The 23,687-nt window shown below is 46.9% G+C and overlaps 1 long non-coding RNA gene and 1 pseudogene across 1 annotated transcript; both read right to left on the bottom strand.

Moving 5' to 3' along the window:
* The window catches only part of LOC143696402 (synaptonemal complex protein 1-like), a 33,095-nt pseudogene extending 15,713 nt beyond the window's left edge, over positions 1 to 17,382 (bottom strand).
* On the bottom strand, positions 15,387 to 15,616 carry LOC143696375 (uncharacterized). The gene is made up of 2 exons (XR_013185821.1): positions 15,557 to 15,616; positions 15,387 to 15,526 (listed from the first exon to the last, which is right to left on the bottom strand). It is a non-coding gene; the product is annotated as an uncharacterized LOC143696375 (long non-coding RNA).
* Positions 17,383 to 23,687: the final 6,305 nt, after the last annotated feature.

The raw sequence follows: 23,687 nt of genomic DNA, 5'->3' as shown, positions 1-23,687 counted from the left end.
GTATTTCTAAACTGTAATCTAGGGTTTAGCACTGAATTTCTTCCTATCAGCAGATACCTATAACCACAGAGCTGTCATTAGAAAATTGCAACACTCCATGTCCATATTTTCCTTCTTTCACTTTTGTAATTGATATTATTTTTTTCCTAAGAAAACAATTAAAAAGAGAACAGTAAAAGAAACAGCTATCAAAAAAGAACAGTCCATCTATATACAAGTGTTTCTAGATTTAAGGCTAAAAAGAAATAGACACTTCTTAAGTACCCACGATCAAGTTAGTAAAATTCTAATGGTTAGAATAACAATTCTAAATTGCATATAAAGTAGAACTTCCAATCAAGAACATATTTTAAAACCTCAAGAATTTAAACTGCATTAAGTTATCCAACTGTTCTGGCTTGTTCAGTTTCATGAGAAGAATTCCAGTTACTCATTGTACCTTGGGGTTAAGACCTTTTCTCCCCATAAATGTGTGATGGCTGAAAACAGGAAATGTCAGCTCTGGAAATTTGTTAGAGAGTGCTGGGAATTTAGAGTAGATTCTACTGCCTAAAAACAGGCATGAAGTGTCACTTCTTCTGTCTTAATATATTCCCAGTGTGTGGATGGCCCTGCAAACCTTCAATGGGCTGAGCAGCCTTGAGGAGCCCTGCCCTGCTCTGGAGCGGCTGCCAGGGCCAGTCAGGGTTGTGGGCACTGCCTCAACCCTGGGTCACTGTTTGGGCACCCAAAGAGCTCCCAGGCTGGCACCTTTCAGCAAACAATTTCACTGGCTTCAAAAGCCCTCTGCATTCAGCATTACAAACCAAAAGTCTGTTAGACCTGGGGCTTCACTTCCAATTTTGTGAGCCACTAAAAATTCACTTTTCACTCTGAGAGCCACATCCAGTCGATCCCAACTGGAGAACTTCTCTGAACAGCACGAGAAATTTCTTCTTCTTTCTTCTGTTTGTGAATTTAGAGCAAGCTAGAAGTACATTTACTCTGATCAATAAAAGCTAAAAAAGCATTTACGTTTGCTGGTCTTCTCTGTGATGTGAGTGCAGGTTTCCTTGAGCACATTACACAGATGCCTCGAAGCAGCAGCTCTAAAGGAGGGAAAAAATATCCTGTTTGCACAGGAGTGCACAGTACTTTGTGTGCCTAAGGAGTAACAATGGAAATGACCTTCAAAATTTCACAGCTACATAAAACTGCCCACATGGAAACTGATTCTTTCCACCACAAGAATATATACTTGGTTCTATTACTTACTCTTTCAAGAGATCTTTATTTTCACATATCTCATCTTCCAGTTTCAAATGGAGTTTTTCATTTTCAAACTAATTTCATAGGGAACAAATGCAAAAAGACACTGTTATTGAAAAATAGATTAGAAATGCACTTTGACTTCTCAAATCCCTCATGAAAAAGTAATTTGGGGCATCAGTAGACAGAAGTCTGTTTTATCTGGTATTACATGCTGAGTCATCTTTTGCATGAAAGATGCAATCATTAATGAACAATAATTTAGCAGCAAATGAGACACAGGTATATTCTTCAGACAAACACTGACATGGGACAGGTGCCTGCAACTTCTCAAAACAATCATTTTCTCAAGGCACAAACCAAACTGCAACAGTCTTTAAGATTTAATTGTATCAATAATAGTGTCATACTGAATCAGGAAGCGCTTACCTTTGTTTATTGAATGTACACTATACAATACTGGCCTGCAGTTCTTGAATGGCTTTATTCTGTGCTTCAATAGTCTTTTTATTTTCCTGGAGCTTTCTTTCTTTCTGGTTTAATTCAGTTTCCACAGTCAATTTCCACTGCTTGATCTTCTCAACCTCTTTGTAGAGTTTTGAGAACAATTCATTCATTGTTTCTGTATTCTATTGAAACAGGTTCCACAATTTAATCTCAAATACTATCTAATTAATAGTACATAATATCTAATTCCTACTGTTGTAGATAATGTATTTATCTCTTAGAAACATCACAAGAGTAATATTTTTCTACAGATGGTGATAGAAGTTGATATATGATCAGGAGCCCAAGTTTATGTATGTATCAAAAGGCTTTACAGAGCACACAGGAGAAACAAATACAATGAAATATCCCAAACCCCCTTCAGACATCACCAAATAGATGGGCTTAAAGACATGGATAACTGCAGTCCACCAAAATCAATAAAAGTTTTGTCAGAATTATCAGTGAAGCCAAAATTCCTTCTAGCAGGTTCTTCACACCATTTCTGTCCTCTCCTTCTGACAGACACTGCTGAGTTAAGTAAAAGCAGCTTCAGAGACTTTGCCCAAGAGTACCTGTGATCTTGCCATGAACACACACAGAATCACAGAGTCACAGAATAATGAGGTTGGAAGAGACCTCTCAGATCATCGAGTCCAACCTCTGCCCCAACACCTGGGCTATAGCACCAAGTGCCATGTCCAGTCTTTTTATAAACACATCCAGAGATGGTGATTCTACCACCTCCCTGGGAAGAGCATTCCAGTGCTTCATTATTCTTTTGGTGAAAAATTTCCTCCAAATATCCAACCTATCCCTCCCCTGCTGTAGCCTGAGACTGTGTCCTCTGGTTCTGTCAGTGCTGCCCGGTGGAAGAGACCGACCCCACCTGGCTACAACCTCCCTTCAGGCAGTTGGAGAGAGCAATAAGGTCACCCCTAAGCCTCCTCTTCTCCAGGCTAAACAAGCCCAGCTCCTTCCAACGTTCCTCACAGGGCTTGTGCTCCAAACCCCTCAGCAGCCTTGTTGCCCTCCTCTGGATGTGCTCAAGCACCTCAACATCCTTCCTAAACTGAGGGCCCAGAACTGGACCCAGCACTCAAGGTGCAGCCTCACCAGTGCCCAGCACAGGGGCAGAATGACCTCCCTGCTCCTGCTGGCCACACCATTCCTGATGCAGGCCAGGAGCCATTGGCCTTCTTGGCCACCAGGGCACATTGCTGGCTCATATTCAACCGGCTGTCAGCAGCACCCCCAGGGCCCTTTCTGCCTCAACACTGTCCAGCCACCCTGTCCCCAGCTTGGAACGTTGTGGGGGATTTCTGTGGCCAAAATGTGGAACTCAGCACTTGGACTTATTGAACTTCATGCTGCTGCACTCTGCCCATCCATCCAACTGATCTAAGTCTCTCTGCAGAGCCTTCCTTCCTTCCTTCCTTCCTTCCTTCCTTCCTTCCTTCCTTCCTTCCTTCCTTCCTTCCTTCCTTCCTTCCTTCCTTCCTTCCTTCCTTCCTTCCTTCCTTCCTTCCTTCCTTCCTTCCTTCCTTCCTTCCTTCCTTCCTTCCTTCCTTCCTTCCTTCCTTCCTTCCTTCCTTCCTTCCTTCCTTCCTTCCTTCCTTCCTTCCTTCCTTCCTTCCTTCCTTCCTTCCTTCCTTCCTTCCTTCCTTCCTTCCTTCCTTCCTTCCTTCCTTCCTTCCTTCCTTCCTTCCTTCCTTCCTTCCTTCCTTCCTTCCTTCCTTCCTTCCTTCCTTCCTTCCTTCCTTCCTTCCTTCCTTCCTTCCTTCCTTCCTTCCTTCCTTCCTTCCTTCCTTCCTTCCTTCCTTCCTTCCTTCCTTCCTTCCTTCCTTCCTTCCTTCCTTCCTTCCTTCCTTCCTTCCTTCCTTCCTTCCTTCCTTCCTTCCTTCCTTCCTTCCTTCCTTCCTTCCTTCCTTCCTTCCTTCCTTCCTTCCTTCCTTCCTTCCTTCCTTCCTTCCTTCCTTCCTTCCTTCCTTCCTTCCTTCCTTCCTTCCTTCCTTCCTTCCTTCCTTCCTTCCTTCCTTCCTTCCTTCCTTCCTTCCTTCCTTCCTTCCTTCCTTCCTTCCTTCCTTCCTTCCTTCCTTCCTTCCTTCCTTCCTTCCTTCCTTCCTTCCTTCCTTCCTTCCTTCCTTCCTTCCTTCCTTCCTTCCTTCCTTCCTTCCTTCCTTCCTTCCTTCCTTCCTTCCTTCCTTCCTTCCTTCCTTCCTTCCTTCCTTCCTTCCTTCCTTCCTTCCTTCCTTCCTTCCTTCCTTCCTTCCTTCCTTCCTTCCTTCCTTCCTTCCTTCCTATAGATCATCACAAGCTCCCAGCTTAGTGTCCTCTGCAAATTTACTAATGAAGGACTCGATGCCCTCATCCCCGTCGTCTATAAAAACATTGAACAGAACTGGTCCCAGTACAGAGCCCTGAGGGACAGCACTGGTGCCTGGCTGCCAGCTGCATGCAGCACCATTCACCATCACTCTCTGGCCCGGCCATGCAGCCAGTTCTGAGCCCAGCACAGAGTGCTCCTGTCCAAGCCATGGGCTGCAGCTTCTCCAGGAGTGTGCTGGGGGAGACAGTGCCAAAGGCCCTGCTGGAGTCCAGATACACAACATCCACAGCCTTTCCTGCATGCACCAGGCAGTCACCTGGTCACAGAAGGAGACCAGGTTGGTCAGACATGCCCTACCCTTCGTAGAGCCACGCTGGCTGGGTCTGATAGCCTGGCCATCCTGTGAGTGCTGTGGGATAGCACTCAGTATGAACTGCTCCATTATCTCACCTGGCACTGAGGCCAGGCTAACTGGCCTGTGATTACCAGCATCCTCCTTCCTACCTTTTGTGTAAATGGGTGTTACACTGGCCAGTGTCCAATCATCTGGAACCTCAGCAGTGAGCCACAACTCTTGATAAATGATGGAGAGAGGCTTGGCAAGCTCATCTGCCAGCTCCCTCCTCACCCTGGCATGGATCCCATCTGGACCCAGGAATTTACAAATATCCAAGTGTCCCAGCAGTTCTCTGCTCACACACGCAGCAGGAAGGAAAACCACCACCCTTGTGCCCTTAGAACACCTTGAAAGTGTCCTACAAGCAGTGCTGGGCCAGTGGTCGAGGCAGGGAGAGCAACACACGAGCCCAAAGGGCCCTTTGGTTCACTTACAACACCCCCAAACACCATCCTTGTTTTGGCTGCATCACAGTTTTGTTCCAGTCCTGATGGTGCTTTAATAGCTTAGGATTAAAAAAGTCTAAAAAGTTGTCAGGGGTATGAAAATCAGCAGGGAGAGTGCAAGAAATGTGTTTTATTTTGTGGTAGCAAAGAGTGTTTTGTAGCTGCAAAGTACAGAAGCTATTGCAAAAAAATGAGCAGGACTGAGTTGTGCTAAAGCAGAGATCTGCTGGTAAAGACACTGTCAAAAGAATCCAGTGCTCGAGGAAACCACTGAATTCATTGTTTTACAGATAAAACAAAGCCAGACAAGGCTGGAAACCACTGAATTCATTGTTTTACAGATAAAACAAAGCCAGACAAGGCAATGGGGATAATCTACTTCAGATTTCCAAAGAATACTCTGACTTCAACCCTTCTGCCCCTCAACAGAATATTCAGAACCAGTTCCACAAGGATACTCAAGTGTTTAAATCTTACTCTAATTAAAGCTCATGGACTTCACAGGCACTTCAAACAAAGAAAGAACAACAGCAATACTGCAATCACCTTAATTTTTAAAGATTTGTTTCCAGGCATGTTCACTAAATCACAAATATCTCCTCTAAGTGATTCAGCTTTAAACAGGAGACAGAAAACATTATTCCCTTTTGACTACTTCCTTTAGCCCTGAAATATCTACTGAATAATGCTTTAGGCACTGTTTGGGAACAAATTCAAAAGACCCCAAGGAATTAGATGTGCAGAGTTGATACTTAGCTGACCTCTTCATCTACTTCAGAGCAAAGTTTCACTTGCTGTGAAATTGTATCTGAAACATGAAGAGATTTTGATCAATGTCTTTCTAAAAAACAGTAACAGTGAAACTGTATTTAACAGTTACAGATATGAAACTGTGAGACTACTCATGAAAATTAAACCTTGACAAGATATAAAAATCTAAAGAAGGTGCATGGCAAATATTCCAATCGTACCTGAATCAGTGATTTCGCCACGGTTCGACACATCAAATGGCAGCTTAAAGTCATCATCTGAGCATCTGTTCAAACCCTGCACAAATTTAAACATTAGTTCCTTATGGGTAGATTTGTAAAGAAGAATTATAAAATCCATAAAAAATCCCTACAGATGATGTGAAAATAGAATTGGTCATTAATAAAACAGCTGCCTACAAATTTCAAAGCCCAAGGTATTGGTAATGGCTTTGGAACTCACTTCTTCCTGCCCAGTGGTTGATCAAACTGTTGGTGTCCTGCAGTTTGATTTACAGACTGTGGCCAAAGGGGAGCTTTCAATGCAGGGAACTCAGCAGCTCCTGCCTGGCTGGGCCCTGGTGCATGGCAAAGGACTCAAGGAGACAAATTACTTTTTTGAAGACCAGTAGTAGATATTTCTTTTTTGCTTTGCTTCCAAGGGCACTTCTAAACTATATCTGATTATGTTTCAGCATGAAAATACCCTTTCACAAGGTTTTTAAGTCACAGAGGTTCATCCTGTAAACAGCTAACTCATCTGCTGTCAGAATGTCCCATTTGAATCTCAACATATTTCATAAGGAGCTTCAACATGAAAAAATAACTTGTTGAATTCCCATAACTCAGTGTGGGGACAGAACATTTTCCCTGCACACCTGATCTGGTGAGACCAAGACACCAACACCAGTGCGAGCATCTGAGTGGGGCCTGTGGGAATCCATCAAATCAGAGGGGTTTGGGAAAGCTGCAAAAGGCAGCCTCAGAGACAGCAGAACTGTGATTAGAGCCAAGCAGGAGCCATGAGATAGGTCAGCAGAAAAATTATTTAAAAAGTAGAAAAGTAAGGGCAAATAGAACAATGGTCTGTGTATTAACACTTGTCTAGAATAACTCCCTAAGTTACAGAAAAGTTTATCTAGCGAGATATTAGGAGGTTCTAAGCTTAATAATGGAGCTCTGTGCATTGTGTTTTAAGGCTTACAAGCAGCAGGTATTGTATTCAAAAAAGGCAAGCATTGTTTGCACCAAAGGTACCTGTGCTTACAGTGGTTGGATAGAACTACTGTCAATATGCTTTTGCTTGGTGTGATTGGTCAAAAAACTTTGAAAGTAAGTTGTAACATTAAGTTCTTGGTCTGCTGCCTGGGATGTGAGCTGCTGGCATCTTCCCATTGTCATCACCATGTAATGAGACTGATGCTGGAAAAGAAAACAGCTCAAGGCAGTTCCTCAGCAGTCCCGTCCCGTTTGTGATTTGTACACAGAGCCCGGCCGACGATAGAGCCCTGCTCGCTCTCTGGGCTCAATTACCCACATCAAACGCGGACTTACAGCACAGAGCGTGAGATGAAGGACTACATTTTGTTCATCACGAAAAAGAGACCAGTGTGTTACAAGAGTTGTCTGCTGACTATTTCTGTACTACTTCATGAGATAGGAGCTACAAGGATACCAGGGAAGGAGTTGCAGGAGCCCACACATAGTCCCACCCAGCAAATGGTACAAACAGATAACTAACAGAAATAACGACCAGGGAAAGGCTGGGGAAAGGGCAGGGGCAGATTAACACCCAGCAGGGAAACCTTTCCCGCTGACAAATGGTACAAGCAGATAACTCACAGAGATAACGACCAGGGAAAAGCTGGGGAAGGGGCAGGGGCAGATAAACAGTCTGCAAGGCAGGATATTTCCTTGCTTAAGCTTGATAGGACACAGTTTGCAAGGCAGGACATTTGCTTGCTTAAGCTTGATAGGGCACATATTGCGTTAATCATAAGATTTTGGTAATTTTCCACGGAGAAGTCACCAAATAAAGACATAGGGTGAAGAAGACGCAGCTGAGGAAGACCCCGCAGCCTTTTATCACCGACCACCAGGAGACAGAAGGATGACCCCCTAGCAACAACCAGCGCAGGCGCAGAGAACTCTGAGATAACATGGACTCCTGAAGGATGGAGAGGATAAAAGGACTGAATCAGAAACTAGTTGGGGCGGCAGTAGGTGGAGCGGAGACTCCCCTGTCGCCCAGCGCTGAGCCTTTGCTTACGTAGTATAATTGCTTCAATAATTAATAAATTCTTTGATTGGAAATTGCTCGTTTTGAGTCAATTTTATAACAATTTGGTGCCGCGACTCGGATGAGAGTTTGGATCGGGTAAGATCTACCCAGAGTGGGGGGCGCCTCATCCTGTGCTTTCCGGGTGGCCCCTCTGGGAAGACCTCCGCCACTCTCACCGACGACCCTAAAATATATACTAGTAAGCAAACGGGACAAATTATACCGGTGAACCCCTTAATAATCTGTGCACGGAGTCCGGACGAAGACGCAGGACGCGTAAGTATAAAAGGGAATCCGTTCGGGCGGGGTTGGGATCCCGGAGTGTGGCGGTGGACAAGTGTGAATGAGAGGAGAGCCGGCAGCCGGACTCTCCAAGTGAGTGTGGACCCTTGAGTAGTGCGGTTCCCGCAGACCCGCGAGGGCTCGGGCCACGAAAAAGGGGAAGTGAAAGGAATTTGAGAGTGAAAGAAGGCACTCCGGACGAATGGGGCAGGGGAAAAGCAAGACCCCAACCCAAGTCAAACTCCCCCCCATTCCAAGGGACAGTCCCCCTAGGATTTATGCTTAGTAATTGGAAGCATTACCCGGGGACCGAGACTAAGGATAGGGCCAGAATGATACATTATTGCATGGAAGTATGGGGTGGGAAAGAGATTTCCAAAAAAGTTTTTTGGCCCGTGTTTGGATCATCTGAAGACTGGGTTCAACAGGACTTGAACCTATGGGTAAATTCTAAAGAGCCCTTCTCGCAAGAGGAGAGCGATTATGCCAAAATATGGGTAGCAAGACCCGAAGTGTATGTTTTCCAATTAAGAGAAGGGAAAGGGGATCCGGACAAAAAGGGGAAAAGGGACAATCATTTGGGTGACTTAATTATAGCACCGCCCCCATATGTCCCACCGCTAGCACCCAATGCCCCACCACCTCCACAACCACCTGCACCAAACAATGATGAAGAGGGTAACCAAGGGGAGGTTAACCAAACCGGTTACCAAGGCCCGATTACAAGGAGCCGCAGTAGGATGGAGATGGGGCTATTCCCTCTACGGGAGATGCCCATGGGTGGACCACAGGCGGGTATAGGATTTATTACTGTCCCCTTGAGTTCGGCAGATGTACGAGACTTTAAGAAGGACATGGGACATTTATTAGAGGACCCTTTTGGGGTAGCCGAGAGGGTCGACCAGTTCTTAGGATCAAACATCTATACCTGGGAAGAAATGCAGTCCATTTTGGGCATTCTGTTCTCTACTGAAGAACGGAATATGATAAGAAGGGAAGGAATGCGTATTTGGGACACGCAGCATGTCCAAGGCCTGGCTGCGGACACTAAATGGCCCCTACAGAACCCCCATTGGGACCACCAAAATGCGGCACATAGAACACATATGCAGGATTTAAGGACCATAATTATTCAAGGGATTAGGGACTCAGTCCCGAGGGGGCAAAATATAGATCGGGCATTCAATGATAGGCAAAAGAAGGACGAGTCGCCTACGGAATGGCTCGAGAGATTACGGAGGAACTTACGATTGTACTCCGGAATGGACCCCGATAGCCAAACTTTACAGTCAATGCTGAAAGTTCATTTCGTTTTAAAATCGTGGGACGACATAAAGAAGAAAATCCAGAAGTTAGAGGACTGGCAGGACAGGGGGCTGGATGAACTGCTTAGGGAGGCACAGAAAGTATATGTCCATAGGGACGACGAAAGAGACCGCAGACAAGTAAAGTTGATGGTCGCAGCAACAGGTGGGGGGAGGTACCAAAGAGAAGGGCGAAAGGGAGGTTCGAGTGAACAAAAAGAGAGAAGTATAGGGGAGTCAGAAGGGGTGAAGGTGTGTTTTTATTGCGGAAAAAAAGGACATTTTAAGTGAGAATGTAGAGTCCGAATCAGAGACGAGAAGCAGTTCCAAATGGACTAGGGGGGTCAGGGGCTCTATTTGGTGGGGACCCGGAAAAATCATAAAGAGCCCTTGATAAAACTTAAAGTGGGTCCCCACAACCAAGAAATGGAATTTTTGGTAGATACGGGGGCAGAAAGATCCACGGTACAGAACCTACCAAAAGGATGTACCATCTCTAAAGAAACTGCCACTGTCATAGGGGCGAAAGGGGAACCTTTTGAAGTACAAATCATAAAAAATGTGACTATAGAATCAGGATCCAAAATAAGGATGGGAAATCTATTATTGGTACCCGAGTCAGATTATAATCTGCTCGGGCGAGACATGATTATAGAATTAGGGATTAGTATAGGTGTAGATAATAAGGAATTAAAAATTAAATTATGCCCTTTAAGGGTAGAAGATGAAAAGCAAATTAACCCCGAAGTCTGGTACACGCCTGAGAGCGTGGGACAGCTAAAAATCACTCCATTTTTGGTAACTATCAAAAATCCGGATGTCCCCGTCCGAATTAAGCAATACCCATTATCCCCAGAAGGGAGATGAGGATTAAAACCAGAAATAGAAAGGTTGTTGAATAATGGATTGTTAGAACCCTGTATGTCTCCCTTCAATACTCCCATCCTTAATCCTACCAGTTAAAAAGCCAAACGGCACCTATCGATTGGTGTATGATTTAAGGGAAATAAACAAGCGAACTGTAGCCCGGTTCCCGGTGGTGGCAAATCCTTATACCCTCTTGACTAAACTGGGGCCTGAGAATTTATGGTACAGTGTTATAGATCTCAAAGATGCTTTTTGGGCATGCCCTTTGGCTAAAGAAAGCCGGGATTATTTTGCATTTGAATGGGAAGACCCCGATACGGGAAGGAGACAACAATTAAGATGGACGGTACTCCCTCAAGGATTCACTGAGTCCCCTAATCTCTTCGGGCAGGCTTTAGAGCAAATTTTACAGGATTACCAAGCGGGGCCAGGGGTTACATTAATCCAATATGTAGATGATCTACTCCTGGCGGGGCAGCAGGAAGAGAATGTACGGAAAGAAAGTATTAAGTTATTGAACTTTTTAGGATTAAAGGGATTGAAAGTCTCCAAGGCACAACTACAATTTGTCGAAGAAGAAGTAAAATACCTAGGCCATTATCTAAAGAAAGGAGAGAAGAGAATAGATCCTGAACGAATACAGGCGATTTTAGCATTACCAATTCCAAGAAATAAGAGACAAATCAGGCAAATACTTGGACTAACTGGTTATTGTCGTCAATGGATTGAAAATTACAGTAGTAAGGCGACTTTCTTGTATCAGAAACTTACTCAAGAGGGACTCCTAAAATGGGATCAGGAGGACACCGAAAGGCTGCAAGAGCTTAAAGAAAGCCTAATCCATGCCCCGGTATTAAGTTTACCTAATACTAATAGACCCTTCTTTTTGTTCATAAACGTAGACAAGGGGGTCGCATATGGGGTCCTTACTCAAGAATGGGCAGAGAAAAGGAAACCGGTGGCTTATCTATCAAAGATCTTGGACCCAGTAAGCAGAGGATGGCCCACGTGCTTACAAGCAATTGTAGGATGTGCTCTTTTGGTAGAAGAAGCCCGGAAAATTACATTTAATAGCAGCCTGAAAGTGCTGTCCCCCCATAACATACGGGGAGTCTTACAGCAAAAGGCTGAAAAATGGATCTCAGACGCAAGGCTTCTAAAATATGAAGGAATATTAATTGAGGCTCCAAATTTAACTCTAGAAACTACTAATATCCAAAATCCAGCTTCCTTCTTATATGGAGGACCAGAAGAAGCACTAACACATGATTGTATAGTGACTATAGAAGAACAAACAAAAATCAGACCAGATTTGGAAGAAGAGGAATTGGAAAAAGGAGAAAGACTGTTTGTGGATGGATCCTCCAGAGTAGTTGAGGGAAGGAGAAAATCAGGATATGCTATCATAAGGGGACCCAACCTGGAAGTGATAGAATCGGGACCCCTTAGTGGATCCTGGTCCGCCCAAGCATGTGAACTATATGCTGTACTACGAGCCCTGGAATGGTTAACAGGAAAAGATGGGACTATTTTTACGGACTCAAAATATAGCTATGGGGTAGTCCATACATTTGGCAAAATATGGGAGGAAAGAGGACTAATAAATTCACAAGGGAAAGATTTAGTTCACCGTAAATTAATATTAGATGTACTCAGTGCCCTACGAAAACCCCGAAAAATAGCTATAGTTCACCTGAAAGGTCACCAAAAAGGACTGGATTTGAGAAGTAGGGGAAATAATACAGCTGACCAGGAGGCTAAACGGGCTGCCCTGAGACTCCTCACTTTGCAGGAAAACATAAAACACTCCCAAATGCCAGAACCTGACCCCGACATCAAGTTTAATAAAGAGGAAGAGAATAAAATACAAAAACTAGGAGCTAAAAGGGATGCACAAGGAGCATGGAAATTAGCAGATGGCAGAGAAATAATACCCAGAGCATTGGCACATAGATTACTGACTAAGATACATCAAAAAACACATTGGGGATCACAGGGACTGGTAGATTATTTTGCTGCAAAGTATGTGAGTGTGGGAATCTGGGACATTGCCAAACAAGTAACCAGAGGATGCCTAATTTGCTTACAAGTAAATAGAAAAAATTTGAGAAAATTACCGGAGGGAGGCCGACCGCTAGCGAAAAGGCCTTTCTCCCACATTCAGATAGATTTCACCGAGCTCCCCAAAGTAGGGAGAACCAAATATTTATTGGTCTTGGTGGACCACCTAACACATTTTGTGGAAGCCTTCCCAACCGTAAGAGAAACAGCCAAAGTAGTTACGAAAATATTGATGGAAGAGATAATCCCGAGATATGGGGTCCCAGAAGTCATTGACTCAGATAGAGGGCTGCATTTTATTTCCCAAGTTACCCAAAACTTAGCAACAGCTCTGGGCATACGGTGGGAACAACATGCCCCCTGGCATCCCCAGAGCTCTGGACGAGTTGAACGAATGAATGGGGAAATAAAAAAGCAATTGACCAAACTGGTAGCAGAAACCAATTTGACCTGGGTTAAATGTATTCCTCTAGCCTTGCTAAATATAAGAACAAGACCTAGAGCTGATTTAGGGGTATCACCCTTTGAAATGATGTATGGGATGCCGTATAACCTAGAAAATCCTAACGAACATCCTGTCATTAATGACACATGTACACAAAAATATTTGGTGGAATTGACAAAGTACAGAAAGGCATTATGGGAAAAAGGTATGTTAGCACAACGACCTCCTTTAGATTTTATCTTACACCAGGTACAGCCAGGAGATTGGGTGCTCGTGAAAAGCTGGAAAGAAAACCCCTTGACTCCAAGGTGGGAAGGACCGTTCCAAGTACTCCTCACCACAGAAGCAGCCATACGAACCGCTGAAAAAGGATGGACTCATGCTAGTCGCATAAAAGGACCGGTGAAACCCCCTCACAGCTGGGAGGTTTGCAGTCTCCTGGGAGAAACCAAATTAAAGCTGAAACGAACTGATAAATGATTTGGATAGTAATCTGGGTTGGAGATAACCATTATCTCCAAACCCAGCTAATAGGGAATCGGGAGGCTCTTGGATATTGCAAACTCTTAGAGGACGAGTTAAGAAAGCCCTACTTTAAGTCCCCGAGATTAGAACATAAAGGGCACCCATGGTGGAAGGGGGAAAAAGCACAAAACAAAGATATAAGGTTAAAGTGTAACTGGTTAGATTGTGACTGTCACCCCCTTGTATGCTTTTCCTGTAAATTGTGTCACGAACCTTGGTGGTCTCATTGTCGGAGTGGTAGAACACCTAGGGGAATTTGCACGCCGTGCTATGAGAAAGAGAGGAGACTAACTTCTATCATTCTTAGTAGCAGAGTTGCTACGGGGGAGGTAAAGCTTGGATCTGACGAGTGGTGGGAAACCTTTTCCAAAGGGGTAAATCCTGATCGGTTCTGCTACCACCCTAACGAACCGATCCCCTTTCTCCTGGACATCCTGGAAGTGGTGTGTCAGAAGAAAGCCCCCAATTTGTGGCGTGACCTCTCATTAATAAAAGCTAATAACTGGGCCGCCAGTGCTAAAAAGTGGAAACGGGAGGTTTATCCGGCTCCTGAAGAATACCTCTGCTGCCGAGAAGATGGTAAACCCTGAGGCTCGCAGCAACCGAGTCGTCGGGCGAGGCAGAGAGGTAATAACCAGTGGAGTCCGTCGGAAGCCTCGACCCCCATATGGGATGTCCAGGAAATGTTGGCCATCCTGCCCCAGGATTGGTAACCCACCACTGGGGAAACCAAAGGTAAAATTTAACCTGAGCTCCGACAATGACAGCCCCAAATTACAAGCCTTAATTCTTTTCTGGTGCATTGTAACAAGTTCAGGGGCAGAAGGGTATTCACATCAACCCTTCAAATGGTCACTGATTAGATGGGAAGACCAGTATGTTATCCAGACCAAAATCACGTCTGGCGCACCCAGCTTTTTATGTACTTTGTGTGATTTAATACCTGTAAATCCATGTTTAAATCAGTTTGGATATTATTTTTGTCCAAGCTCAAACCCGGGAAAAGGGTATTGTAACTATCCAGGACACTTTTACTGTGCTTATTGGGACTGTGCATCAGTAAGCTCCTTTGGGGGGAATGAGGACGGGTTTATCAGAACTGGATGGGGTCCATACGAGTGTACACAGCCCACTTCCACATATACCCAGAAAGAAGGAGGGTTAGATGGAACATGCAATATGATTTACATTAATGTGACAAAACCACATGACCAAGTCTGGTTATTAGGGAAAATGTGGGGAGCCCGATTATGGGAACCAGGGACAGACAGAGGGGGGCACTTTATAATCCAAAAGACAACCGTGCCACATGACCCCGAACCAATTGGACCAAACCAGGCGATAGCTGGAGAACTAACACTAGGAGAAAATAATGGAAATGAATCAGAAACAGCCCCAACCACTAGTCTTCCAGAAATGTATAAGCAAAACTTTACTAATTCGACCCGAGGACCTGAAAACCCGGGAGAAGGGGACTTGTGGAAAATATTACAGGCCACTTTCCTAGTCCTGAATGAGACCCATCCAAATCTAACTGAGGAATGTTGGCTGTGTTACACCATAAACCCCCCGTTCTATGAAGCCATAGGGGTAACAGCAAAAAGCAGACGAGTAAATGGGACCAACCCAGCTAGGTGCCTATGGAAAAAAGAAGGAGAAGAATCGAGAGGGATAACCTTGGCAAGGGTAACGGGGAGAGGAAGATGTATAGGACGAGTACCAGTGGAAAAACGACATCTATGTCAGGTTATGGGGAATTTGAGTGACCCTAAGAAACCTGCCAGCTGGATACTGCCAGCAGCAAATACTAAATGGGTCTGTAACATTCTCGGAGTCACCCCATGTATAAATATAGACCGATTTAATGAATCCAGTGACTTTTGTATTCAAGTATTGATCGTACCCAGAGTCCTTTACCACCCCGTAGAGTACGTTTATGAACAATATCAAAATATAGGACCCCACATAGTGAAACGGGAAATATTCACAACCTTCACTGTGGCAATGTTACTAGGAATAGGTGCAGCCGGGACAGGAACAGGAATAGCCTCACTCATACAGCAACACCGAGGATTCCAAGAACTAAGAGCCTCTGTAGATGAAGACCTCAGGAGGATCGAAACCTCCATCAAAGACCTCACAGAATCATTAGATTCCCTAGCAGAGGTAGCCTTACAAAATCGAAAGGGGTTAAATCTATTATTCCTGCAACAAGGAGGACTATGTGCTGCTTTAAGAGAAGAATGCTGCACATATGTAAACAAGAGCGGAATTATACGGGACTCAATGGCAAAACTAAGGGAGGGGCTAGAAAGAAGACAAAGAGAAAGGGAAAAACACCAAAGCTGGTATGAATCTTGGTTTAACTATTCTCCTTGGCTTACAACTTTATTATCAACGATAGCGGGTCCACTACTTCTCTTACTATTGGGACTCACGTTTGGCCCTTGTATTTTTAATAAATTGATTAGCATTGTAAAAGGCAGATTAGAAGCTGCTCACCTTATGCTCATACGAGCAAAATACGAAACCTTGAAGATGGATGATCCAGAAGAATCTCTGGAGCTCAGCAAAAGGGAATTAGAGCGTTTTGACGAACAAAATTGAGTATCAAAACAAAGGGGGGATTGAGATGAGGGATTACATTTTGTTCGTCATGAAAAAGAGACCAGTGTGTTACAAGAGTTGTCTGCTGACTATTTCTGTACTACTTCATGAGATATGAGCTACAAGGATACCAGGGAAGGGGTTGCAGGAGCCCACACATAGTCCCACCCAGCAAATGGTACAAACAGATAACTCACAGAAATAACGGCCAGGGAAAAGCTGGGGAAGGGGCAGGGGCAGATAAACAGTCTGCAAGGCAGGATATTTGCTTGCTTGATAGGGCACATATTGCGTTAATCATAAGATTTTGGTAATTTTCCACGGAGAAGTCACCAAATAAAGACATAGGGTGAAGAAGACGCAGCTGAGGAAGACTCCGCAGCCTTTTATCACCGACCACCAGGAGACAGAAGGATGACCCTCTAGCAACAACCAGCGCAGGCACAGAGAACTCCGAGATAACATGGACTCCTGAAGGATGGAGAGGATAAAAGGACTGAATCAGAAACTAGTTGGGGCGGCAGTAGGTGGAGCGGAGACTCCCCTGTCGCCCAGCGCTGAGCCTTTGCTTACGTAGTATAACTGCTTCAATAATTAATAAATTCTTTGATTGGAAATTACTCGTTTTGAGTCAATTTTATAACATTACCCACATCAAACACGGACTTACAGCACAGAGCGGATGCTCGAGAAGATGATTCCCTTCAGTTTTGATGGAAAACAACAACAAAAGTCTTTGTAATTCAAACCGAAGATGTCTGTGCATATGCCACTCCAGGCATACACACAGAAACGAGTCCAGTGCAGGAGCCGTCCCGGCCCACGCAGGGGCAGGTGTGTGTGTGCTCCAGGCCGGGGCTGTGCCGGGGCAAGGGGCAGGTGTGTGTGTGCTCCAGGCCGGGGCTGTGCCGGGGCAAGGGGCAGGTGTGTGTGTGCTCCAGGCCGGGGCTGTGCCGGGGCAAGGGGCAGGTGTGTGTGTGCTCCAGCCCGGGGCTCTGCCGGGCACTCCTTGGGCCCAGCACTGTCCCCGTGTCCCCGGGGAAGGGCCCCAGCGCTTTCCCCCCGTCCCCTCCTCAGCCGCGGCCTCCAGAGCAGCACAGCCCGAGGGGCGGCCGGGGAGGGGGGCTTTGGGGCCGCCCTCAGCGGCCCCGCGGCCGAGCGCTCACCTGGGATCTGCCCGCAGACACCTGCCCAGCGCTCAGGCGCGGCGGCATGAACAATTTAAAGCGGTTTTCCTTCTCCATGGCTCCGATAAAAGGGCGGGCGGAGCGGCCCCAGCTCCCGGCGGCCGCTGAGGGCGGGCGCGAAGGGCGGGAAGCGGCAGCGGCCCCTCAGCGCGGGGGCGGGGGCGCCGCCTAGCGGAGCTCGCGGGGCACGGCCCGGGCACGGCCCGGCCGGACAGAGCGGCGGCCGCGGGGCCATCGGCGGGGCCATCGGCGGGGCCATCGGCGGGGCCATCGGCGGGGCCATCGGCACCATCGGGGCCATCGGCGGGGTTTGCTCGTCGCCCGTGGACGCCAGAGAGGTCTCGGGGCAGCCCGGGGGCCCGGGCGGGTTGGCGATGTCGCCGTGGTCGCCGGCCGGGGGCAGCACAGCGGGACTTTGGCCGTCGCGGGGAAGGCGGGAGAGGTCTGAGGGGAAGGGGGGGTCCCGTCTGTACAAGGAATAAATGGGGGAGCCCAGTCCTCCTGTGTGAAAAATGCGTATTTTATGATTGGCTTTTCGCAAATATTCAAATGAATATTATATGTGTTTATGTCAGAAAGTTATGCTGTATTAATTTTCTTAAGTAGTGTGTTAAATCTAGTTTTAGGGTATAACATAATGTTAAAATAAAAACTATGCTATGTGAGATACTTTTTTTTTAAAGAAAGGACTTGCAGCAAGATAGCAGCCACAGGACACCTAAATCTTTCAGAGAAAGAGAATTTATTGCTTTCCTATCAGAGGAAACGAACTTCTTCCTGCCTGCTCAGCCCTGAAGACGCTGTCAGGATTCAGAGGAAGAAGTTGACACTGAACAGACTCCTTGGTTTGAATGGAATTTATGCATCATGTATGAGGTGTATGAATATGCAACAGGTTATTGTTTTTAAGGGTGAATCCTCTCTTAAAGTGTGTCTTTTTTCAGGCTTCTTTTGCCCAGAAAAAGGTACCCAGATGTCCGTAACTTTTTCTTGGTATTGCCTCATATTGTCCTAATCCAAATTATCCAAGTTATTATTACTCAAATTATATTGCTATTTTCTAACCATTTTATTACTATGAAACTTTTAAAAATTCAAAAAACAAGTGATTGGCGTTTTTCACATCCTGTGACCCCGCGGTGTTGTAAATGGCTCCCCCAGAAACATCAGTACATGGGATGTTGTGTGTTGGGCACTGTGTGAAAAACACCAATCACTTGTTTTTAAACTTTTAAACTTTTAATAGTAATTAAATTGTTATAAAACAGTAATATAATTAAAGTAATAAAAATTTGGACAATTAGGATTTAGGAGAATACGAGACAATAAGAACAAAGAGTTACGGATGTCCAAGTACCTTTTTCTGGGCAAAAGCCTTGTGATGGTTGGTGGCCATGGAAAGCTGGCCTGGGCCCCTTGCTCAGGGCTGGTGTCAGTGCCCAGAGGCAGAGGGGATCCCTTGCTGGGGGCTGTGCCATGGCCACCTGCCCTGTGCCGCGCTGGCCGCTCGGGCACCAGGAACCAGCAGCCAAGGGCACTGCCAGGGCCAAAGGCCAGGTCAGCCAGACAGAAAGGGGCAGGGCTGGGCACTGTTTCCATGGCAACCGGCACTGGGGGGGACACCTGGGGCACCTGGCCTGGCAGTTGCCATGGAAAGCCATGGCAGGCACTGAGGGCACAGCCCCTGGCACTGAGACACTGCTGGGCCGGGTGCTGAGCACAGCGCTGAGCACGCAGAGATGGTTTTGTTCTTGCTGAGCTGCAGCACAGCCAAGGCCTGTCCTGCCCCTCGTCCAGCCACGCTGGGGAGGGGCTGGGGCTGCGGGGGAGCTTGGCAGGGGACACAGCCAGGACAGGTGACCCCAGCTGACCCCGGGCACAGCCCAGACCAGAGCACATCATGCTCAGGGTATGAAGGGGGGGAACAAGGAGCAAGGGGGGAATTTTGGAGGGAGGCTTTTTGCCTTCCCAGCTAACACTTAGGCAAGAGGGGGCCCTGTTTCACCAGTGGGCAGGGTCACTACCAAAGACACAGACACCAACTGAAGGAATTGTGGCATTTATATCATGCACAGCTGCAAAGCATTACAAAAGGATAAGCTCAGCAAAGCACATCATCATTAGCAAAGAATTACAAAAGGATAAGCTCAGCAATCCATCAGAACTCATCATTACATTTTGATGACTAACCCCTTGGTCAAACACTAGAGGTGTTTGTGGCAGACAAAGATTCTGGCTGACTATCAAGGTACACCTTACACACATCAGTAGTACTTTAGTGACACCGTTCTTCATCCATTTTTCTCAATCTCCTTGGAGTTAGGAACAAGAATTCTGTTGTCCATGGAGCTGGCGCCTTTTTAATTCCAGAATAATGCCCCCAGGCCCTTTGCTGTTCAGCTTTACCATGTTGTCTGGGGCTAACAAGGCTTGGGGGGCCCTTTCCCCTCTGGCTGGAAGGGGCCGGGTCCCAGTCCCTGAGGGGCACCCAGGCTCCTGGATGCAATTCCTGTGCAAGTCCCTCAGTGTCACAGCAGCCTTCCCATGGAGCCCCGTGGATCAGAGCATTTGCCAAAGGGGCCCTTGGGGCAAACAGGGAGATTTGGTCTGGCAGCATGTGTAAAACAATATCCTGTCACATCTACTTGTTCTCACACACAATCCTTGGCTGCAGGGACACATTCCCATTGCTCCTGCCCAGCTTTCAGGACTCAGAGTTGTCTTTCCCAGGAGCTGCTCCTTCAGCTGCCTCGGGAGGGCCATTTGGCCTCCGGACCCACACTCTGGCTCCATTATTAGGACTGCTGCATCCAAACCCTTTATCTCCACAAACGGTGCTGACTGGAGCTGGAGCTCCTTTTTTCACAATCGTTCTCAAAATTTCAATATCAATAATTGTGCTACCCTGTCATGGGGTTGAATAATCCAATCTTGTTCACTATTGTTTAACAGAATTGCTGTAATTTCTCCTGGATATTCTGCATCAATTCCTCTTGCCATGACATGAACACTTTGCAAGGCCATGCTCCAAGGGAGCAGTTACCAAAGCAAAGTGTCCTGGAGGAATCTGAATTCCTGTTTCAGTATTGAGAGCTCTCATTTGCTTTGAATTCATCCTCATTAATTCCAATGCATGAAGGCCCAGCCCTGCAGCCTCTGGGCTGGCCCTGCCAGGGGCCATCACAGCCAGAACAATTTCCCAGGCAGTCCAAGTCTCACTGCCCATGGCTGGATTTGCAAATTGGGGGCAGCTGTGCACAGCCAGGGGGTTTCCATTTCCCCTGTGGGCCATTGTTCAGGGCATGGAGCACATCTGGGAGATGGGTTCTCCATGGGCAAAGGTTCCCATCTCCTCATTTTATCAACTGCTCTTTTAACAACCCCTTCACCCGTTCAACCAATCCTGCAGCTTGTGCATAGTCTGGTACATGAAAAGCCCTGCAGGCTTCATCCCTGTATTTTTCACAGCAACAGACAAAGCACTCTGCATCACAGTATCACCAAACCCTGGGAAAATAGCCAATTTCCTCCCTTCCTCCTTTTTACATTGTATACAATCTCACAAAGTTGACCACTGACAGTAGGGCCCTGGCCAATCCTGTTCTGTAGGGTATTTAGAGTTACATCCCTGAGCAGCCAAAGCTACCAAATTAGTATTCTCAGCACTATTTCACATTATTATTATTTCATATGTAGATATACATATTGATATATATATAGACAGATAGATACAGACATATATCTATAATATATCTATAAATATACAGATATATATATATTAAGGTCTTAATATACAAAAAATAGATATAGTTAGTTATTATATTGATATTTCACTGGTACAAATGCAGCTGAGCTCAAGATTAAAACCTTCTGCTCTTGCTCCATGTGGGAGCAGTCCAACAATAATTGTTCCTTCTGAAGGTGCTGTTTCCAATGGACTCTTAACAAATTCATCTTTGTCTGCCCAAACCCACAAGTCCTTTTCCTTTTCCAGGTGCAATTTTTGGATGCATTTGAAGACATCCAGGGCTGCAGCTTCTTTTACCCGACTGCCCCACTGCTCCCACGGGGCTCCCACTTCAGCCCACTCCAGAGCCAGGAAACTCCAGGGAAGGGCTTCCCATCTGGGAATTTCTGATGGCACTGATGCCTCACATTGACATTGAACAAGTGACATTTGGTTGGGATCTGGCCAGACTGGGCCAGTTCCGTTTGACCAGTGGCCAAAGTCAGCACCAAAGACACAGACTCCAGCTGAAGGAATCAGTGTCATTTCCTGCAGTTCAGAGCAGCAAAGAATCACAAAAGGAGCAGCTCAGCAATGCACCCAATCATCCCCACCAAAGATTGCCTGCAGTGGTTCAGAAAGATGCAGCAGCATTTCCCCTCAGCCTTTCCCATCCCCCAGATGCGCACAGCAGCTGGGGAAGCTGTCACAGCCAAGGGCTGCAGAGCCACTCCTGGGCACTGGCAATTCCTGCAGGTGCCTCCAGCCCCAGCTGAGGCTCCAAGCCCGCTGGGAGAGGGCCCAGCTCTGGCAGTGCTGCATGAACAAACTGACAGCACTGCTAGTGTGCCAACATCTGCTTTCATCCTCCCCTTGGCTCCCTCCCAAAGCCTGGCCAGGCCTCAAGGAGGAGCCAAGGCAGCTGACTTTGATCCTTCAGCCCCACACAAGGCCAGATGTCAGATTTCATGGCCTTCTCTGGCTTCTAAATACACAAAGGTCCATCCATGTTTCACTAAGGAGTGGCTACATCTATCACAGTGCTAATGACCATGCATATCTCAGCAGGGAGCAGATACAAAGATAACCTTTGCTTGGAAGGTTCCTCCAGAGGCCACCTTTGGCTCAGGGCCTGCTGTCCAGGCCTCACTCAGGGCTGCTGTCCAGGCCTTGGCACTTCAGGGACGTGCTTTAGTGCTGGGCTTGGCACTGCTGGCTGAGCGGCTGCACTGGGTGAGCTCAGAGGGCTTTTCCAACAGAAAGGATTCTGTGATTCCATGATGAGATCCGCTGCATTCAGCTGGGGCTATTTCAGCAGCATTACTTTGCTCCAGAAGTTCCCTCTTGCCCAGCTCCTGTGGCCTGAGGCTTCAGCTCCTTCAGCTCCTGGTGCTGAGCTGCTCATGCTGAACGAGACCACTCGGAGAGACGAATCCAGTCCATCCAATTCCTTCTGGGACACGCAGAGGGGAGGCTGTGCAAACAGGAGCATTGTTTGCTGTGGCCTCCTCTCTGCCCTTCACGCCTTTCAGCGCTTTGAAGCAGCCAAGAGCTTTCTCCAAGAGTGCAATGGAGCAGCTGTTCCTGCTCGCGGGCCGGGCTCTTCCCAGTCTCTGCCCTTGCCTGCTTCTGTCCCTCTTGCTGTGCCCTCTGTTCCCCCAGGGCTGCCTGGCTGCTGCCCAGGACTGTGGCACTGGCACAGATCCAGTGCTCCAGAGCCTCCTTTCTGTGCCCTTGGAGCTGCCTGGGCACAGCAGCCTTTTCCATCTGCAAGCTCCCCATGGACAGGGAGTGCCCAGCTCCGTTCCTTGCACAGCCTCCAGGAGCCCAGGGCTGCCATCTCAAGTCCCTGCTGGCACTGGGGGCTCCCAGGTGCCTCAGGCTGCTGTGACACCGCTGCACACGGGAGGGAACAGGGCCAGGGGCTGTGCTGAAAGTCAGCTCCATCTGCTGCTGCTGCTGCTGCTGCTGCTGCTGTGGGGTCATTTGTGCAGCCCTGGCCCAGAGTCAGGGATCAGATGCTGCCAGTCTCTTCCAGCCCTGGCTGCTCAGAGGTTGGGCCTTGGAGCCTCAGGTGGCCAAAGGCAGCTGCTGCTGGGCCCTCTGTGTGTGCCCGTGTTCAGCAGTGCTGCTCCATCAGTCTGTGCCCAGCAACGGGGAAAAGCCTCAGCCCTGCAGGGCCAGGAGCTGCCGGGCTCTGCCTGAGCAGCTCAGCCAGCAGCAAGGGAGCTGCTCCACACAGGAACCAGGAGCAAAGGACACTCCTTTTGTAGGACATGTTTTCTATTTAAAGGAAAAAAAGGCAAAAGAAAAAAAACTATATAAAATGTGAAAGATGAAAACAAAACCCAAGTGTTAGTGAAAAACTTCTGAAACTTTGCATTAAAGAGGTAAATGATCTTTTTTAAAAGGGAACTCAGTTATTTACATTGTAAATGTGCTGATGCCATGGATCCATCTTACTGACCCCAGCAGCCTTTGAAAAGAGTTTGGGCTTTGTTTCCAACATTGCCATTTGAAATTGTGCTCAAAGCAAGAGGAAATTGCTTTGTGCCCTTCCCGCTCCAAGCAGGACTGGGAATGGAAACTCTGTCAAAGCCCAAATCCTTTAGAAGATGACCTTCCTTCTCAGCCTGGCAAGGAGCTGCACATTCCCTTTGAAACTGTCAGGGATTTCTTAGAGACACAAAGTCCCACTTAGGGGTTCTTACTCTGGTTTGGCAGTGCAGAAGGGCAATTCTCCATC

Source organism: Agelaius phoeniceus, chromosome 34 (genome assembly GCF_051311805.1).
Source record: "Agelaius phoeniceus isolate bAgePho1 chromosome 34, bAgePho1.hap1, whole genome shotgun sequence".
In the NCBI taxonomy this organism is placed as follows: domain Eukaryota; kingdom Metazoa; phylum Chordata; class Aves; order Passeriformes; family Icteridae; genus Agelaius; species Agelaius phoeniceus.
The sequence above is the reverse complement of the archived record's forward strand: the minus strand, read 5'-3'. Positions and strand labels throughout refer to the sequence as shown.